The sequence below is a fragment of the Magnolia sinica genome, chromosome 14 (genome assembly GCF_029962835.1).
Source record: "Magnolia sinica isolate HGM2019 chromosome 14, MsV1, whole genome shotgun sequence".
In the NCBI taxonomy this organism is placed as follows: domain Eukaryota; kingdom Viridiplantae; phylum Streptophyta; class Magnoliopsida; order Magnoliales; family Magnoliaceae; genus Magnolia; species Magnolia sinica.
Genome location: NC_080586.1, coordinates 22,632,060 through 22,638,059, shown reverse-complemented (window position 1 = coordinate 22,638,059; position 6,000 = coordinate 22,632,060).

Genomic DNA, 6,000 nt, shown 5'->3' with positions numbered 1-6,000 from the left:
AGCCAATGAGTCCAAATGGCTAGCATGCAATAGTAATTATCTTACATGCATAACGGTCAGAAACTGCCAATAACAATTAGTTTCTCACCAACAGTCATATAATGGTCATATTGAGTTATGACCATAAATTAAGACGGTCAACCACCCTAGCCTATATAAATAGTAGCTGAATGATACAACAGATCATCACCAACACTTGAACCATTCTCACTTACAATCCAACTAGAAGAGTAATAATGTACTCTAATCAGTCAGTAAAATTTATAAGAACTTTAGCCAGAAGACCTCGAGAAACAGACAAAAGCAGTGGTCTAAATTTTTTTAATATTCTTTCTAAATCTGAGATTTTTCCTTTATTTATCTAGTAGAAGAAATTATGTATACGGAGCTATATTTGTGGTTCTTTGTATTTGTTGAATGCAAAACCCCACCCCGGGCCTGTCGTATCCTATAAGTCCCTACAACGTATCAGTATTCTTAATCATTTTAAGAATATGTGAATAACACTTTAAATACAACGTGATCACACGTGCTTCTGCCTATCCTTATATTTTCAGTTTCTTTAATTACTTTTATAAAAATTGTAAAATCTATAATTTACACTAATAGACTACACTACAAAAGATTGTGGAGGATTCAACATCTACCATTCAAAATCAATATGATGTTTCCTTTTACTTTTCATCCAGATTGATGTACCTTATGATGATGGAAAATAAAGGTTGCGGTGGATCCCACAAATGTTTTAACCATGAGAATTATTGATCCATTAATATTTGTGGTGTAGTTCACTTAAGCTTTAAATATGAGTGATTTTTGAGCTCATAATTTAAAATGACATTGTAAAATAAATGACCAGCATGGATATAATAAATACCTTATTGTGAGATCCAGGTAATTTTGATATCCTTTGACCGTCTGTACAACCTGTACGTCACGCAAATACACTGACACTCTTTGAGCTTGGGTATGTACAAATGATTGGAAGTAAATTAAAGTTATATGGCCCCAAAATGATATATTTATTATATCTATATTAAATATTCATTTTTTCAGATTATTTTAGAACATGAGCTAAAACATGGACTTTTTTAAAAATTTAAGTGAACCATACTAGTAGGACAATGAATCCTACCATTAAAACATTCGCAGGGTGGCTCACTTTATTTACAAGGTCACACAAACCTAGAAGAAAAAGAAAAATAAATATAATATTGATCCAAAACTAACATGAACCTCAAAAGGGTTTCAATGGTAGACATTCAATTCCTAGTGCGTTTTGTAGTGTGGTCCACTTGATATTCAGATCTATGTTATTTTTGGCTTAAGCCTTATAAAGACCTCGCTAAATGGATATACATAGAGACTTCATGATGGGATCTGCATAACTCGGTGACGTCAGTACCCCAGCCACGCCAGTGGTGTGTGGTACACCAACCAATCTGCCTGGGAAGCATGGACCAGGATCGGACGCTGATTAGCTACTGACAGGTTGAGCAGCGGGACTGGCTACTGAATTGACGTCACTCAGTTCTTTAGTACCCTCCGAGATGTATCTGCTGTAACCGTCCATACATCCGGAGATATTAATTTAGGCCATTAGGCAAAGAATGACTCAGATCCAAAGCAAGAGTGACCCCAACACAGAAAACAGTGGCGAGAGCGGCGGCGCCCATTAAATATTTATAAGGGCTACAAAAGTTCTGATGAAGCTGAAATTTGTGTTTTCCCTTCTTCCGTGTATGTCTTAACTTATGAACATGTTTGATCTCAGATAAATATCATAGTGGACCTTAGGAAGGTTTCCATTGTGGGCATCACTCTCTCCACTGTTTTCTGTGGTGGGCCCTACTCGAGCTTTGGATCTGACTCATTCTTTCTCTCATGCCCTAAAATGATATCTCAAAATGGATAGATGGGGTGGGTACAACACATGCATCATGGTGGGTCCAAAGAACTTGATAACCTCGCTACTCAACCTAATCGGTATCTACTCCGCGCCCACCGGGATCGTCTGCTACCACTGATTCGAAAAAGCACGGTGCCAGCAGCAAGAGTCCCATGGAATTCATAGGGCGCAACGTGTTATCTTCGTGACATGACATCCCCTCCGTCTAGCAGATGCGTCCCACGATTGAAGGCAAAAAAATCACTCGTTACAAAACTCGAGTACGACGTAACACGCTAGCTTTTGGTCTGCGACGCCAACCACGGGCTTAGAATGAGTACGATCCTCAGTCATTCGATAACAGGGACGGTCTGCTTGCTTCTTTGCTTTTGTTCCACATCACCACTTGATTTTTTTTTAAAGCTAAAGAAAAAACATGACGTGGTTTAGCCACTGGAAGCTGATTGCGTCGTGAATAACTCAGTACCTTATGCGTACTGAGTAAACTTTGTGGGGTCTAGCATGATTTGAATATTTTATCCACTCCTTCTGTTCATATTACCAGATAATATTATGGCTTAAGCCCAAAAATGAAGCATATCCAAAGCTCAAATGGACCACACCATGGGAAATAGTGTGAATTGAATATCTATTGTTGAAGATTTCTTGCGGGCTACTGAAGTTTTGGATTAAGCTTATATTTGTATTTTCCCTTCATCCATGTTTTTTTTTTTCTTTAAATCTTATGAACAGGTTTGATGATAAATAAACATGCCTAGGAAGGTTTCAACGGTGGAAATCATTATTCCCACTTTTTCTTGTGCTATGTTCTACTTGAGCATTATATGTGCTTCAATTTTGGTTTCAACCTCTTAAATGAGTTGGGAAAACGGATGGATGGAATGGATAAACCACATACAATCCCGGTGGGCCCAACAGAGTTTAACTCAGTAGGCAATCCGATTTCTTGGCTACTAACGCTACCTATGGCTAGTCATTGGTCGGTGATATATGAGCCCCACCATGATGTATGTGTTTCATCCACGCCGTGCATCAATTTTTTCAGATCATTTTATGGTATAATCCCAAAAATGAGATAGATCTAAATCCCAAGTTTATCACGTCACAGGAAATCATGTTGATTGAATGCCCACCGTTGAAAACTTCTCAGGAGCTTTAAAAGTTTTGGATTGGGCTGCGTATCACATCAAAACAATGTTGATTGAACGCCCGCCGTTAAAAACCTCTCAGGAGTTATAAAAGTTTTGGATCAAGCTTCTCTTCGTCCATGTCTGTATGGCCTAATCAACAGGTTCAATATCAAATAAACATTATAGCGGACCTTTAGAGGTTTTTAATGGACATTCAATCACTGCTGTTTTCCATTGGTGTGGTCCACCTGAGATCTATATCTACCTCATTTTTGGTAGCAAGCCCTAAAATTATCCATAAAAATGGATGGACGGCGTGGATAAAACACATACATCATGGTGGAGGCTAAAGAGAACCGACGAGTAGCCACCTGAATGATGGCAGCGTTCACTAGCCAAACTGCTTCCATATTTCATCCAGTCCATTAATCAGATGTCAGCCGCTGAGATAAAAAAGAAAATACAACAATAATGTTAATTGAAAACTCAGGTGGGCCAGACTGCGTGAGTTGGATATTCTAGGCACATTTCTACCATAATTCAATAACTATCAAAGTCAACTCCACTGGCCTAATCAAGTTCTGGATTCAATATTTAACACTTATAAATTAAAAATAATCAAATTAGGAGTAAATATTTAAAAATTTAATGTACGGGAGCTTGCTGGTTAAGAGGCTGCTATCTTGGCATAATGTCGTAGCTTTCAGGTCAGCGTTTTCAAATTGCAACCGAGTTTCCTAATAATTGCTCAAAATCTCGCTTGGTTGACTTGGCTCAGCCAGGTTTAGCCCAGTCAATGAGTTGTAGAGCTACTAATTACATTGTTCCCAATGGTGTGTCTGTTGGCACTCGGTTTATTTTGGTGAGGTGTGGTGTGTGCACGTGTGCTAGAATTAATTGTACGGCACAATTCAAATTGGACAACTTGCAAAATAATTATAAGAAAATCAGGTAATCATCAAAGGTTGTGATTGTTCCTCCAAAGATAAGTTATACATTGCTTTTGCCTTTTGGACCAAAGTACATTTATATAAAAAAAACAGTCAAACAAAAATGATATACTTAACGGTTGATCACATAGATTAATTATAAAATACCTTTATGAAAGACGAATTGATTGTATTGATACTGGAATAGTTCAGTGCAAAACATAGACTTAGATTATAACTAAAGATTACCCCTACCGGATTATCATCCGTCCCTACCATGGAGCTAAGATATGATGAGGAAAGGTACTTTAATTGGTTTGGTGTGAGACGACTTACTTTATTGAATCCATTTTTATTTATAAACCTTTTTCACAACTATCTCTCAAGCGTTTCTTTATTTATTTAATTGTTATTGTAGTTGATTTCTCATCACATTGGTCTTCCAGATCCTTCATTCTCTTCTTGACACATGTCCCTCTAATCATTATTTTCAATCAACCATTTTTTGCCTCTGGGCTTCTTGGTTGTGCCCTGTCATCAGATGACGTGTCTCATCAGATCAACGCCAATTGTAATTATGTAAAAAATGCTCTAAATATCTCTACAGATCTTTTGCACGCTATATATTTCCTGTGCAATGACACGTATCCTTTTCTAATTGGTTATCTCAAGAACGACTAGAAATTTAGTACAACATTGCCCCCTATGTCGCTTCGCCTTTGGGCAAAAAGGTGAATGCAATGGTGGCTCTTTGTTCAATACAATAAATGCAATTGGTCATCTTTCCACGTGTCAACTCCTAATTACTTCTGCTTGACCGAGACGAAAATCGAAAGTGGTTTTGCTCCTTTTCTATGGGCGTCATTGTGACACATGACATAAAATCATATCATACAAGGAGTCATAATTATCCTTTCATTGATGTGCACATTTCTAACCGATATATACGTAATTTTGAATTATATTTACCTTTCTACAACTATTGCTTCTCACACTTCTCCTTTCTCTTTTGAATTTTCTACAATCCATAATTGCCGCTTTTTCTTTTTATATTTCTACTTCGTATTATTATCAAGAAGATTTTATGAGAGCGTTGGACATTTTTCCTTCCGACGAAGTGATTGGTGACATTAATTTTGACATTCCTATCAAACCAAACAGATCATTCCTTACTCTCGGCCCAATTTTTCATCATGAAATCATTCTTGAACATATCTAATCCATAGACCCATTCTTTCCTAAATGTCTTGGGAAAAAGGTTTCTTCTTCAGTCTTATTTCCTTTGGATCTTGCCAATGCTTTCAAGACCTCGAGATCTTGGTCGAGGCCCATGAAAAGATGGTCAGAATGGTTCGATCGTGTACCCAATCAATGTGGTTATACATGGCAGTATGTTGTATTTACAAATGTTTCAGTCTATATTTGCACGAGTATATAGCAAATGCTTCTCTTCTTGCTGCAGTTTCTACTTTATGAAGTCGATCGATTAACACTTTCCATTTTAGATGTGATCCCATGAGCCTAATAATCATAGATATTTGTGCTTTCACCCATCTCCTTCCTTTTGTATATCCTAACTTCACCCAGGGCAAGGAGCATTACTTCTTTCTTCTAGACATGAACGAGCAAGCTTATTCTACCTTCATATTCACTCAATGCAAATCTCATGATGTCGTTGACGACCAGGAGCATACGACATTCCCATTGATGTGGATTTTTCATTACTTACTGTGTAAATGATGTACATATAATTCATTGGGTTGAGGCGCTAGCTAGAGGATGACACTCCATTCGTGCTCGGCCACTTGTATCACAACATGTTTGATGTAACTACCAAGGGTTTTTACCACATCGAATGACCTCTCTGGCTTTTCTATATGTGGTTGTATGAATACTTTCACTCTACTCTTTTAAATTATATTCGCCTTTTAGATTCTTTAACTTCATTCAGCTACCAGAGCATCTTTTACCCTATAGTCATCCATTCTTTCGCAAACTATATGAAATTCTTCCTCGCCATTAACATCGATAA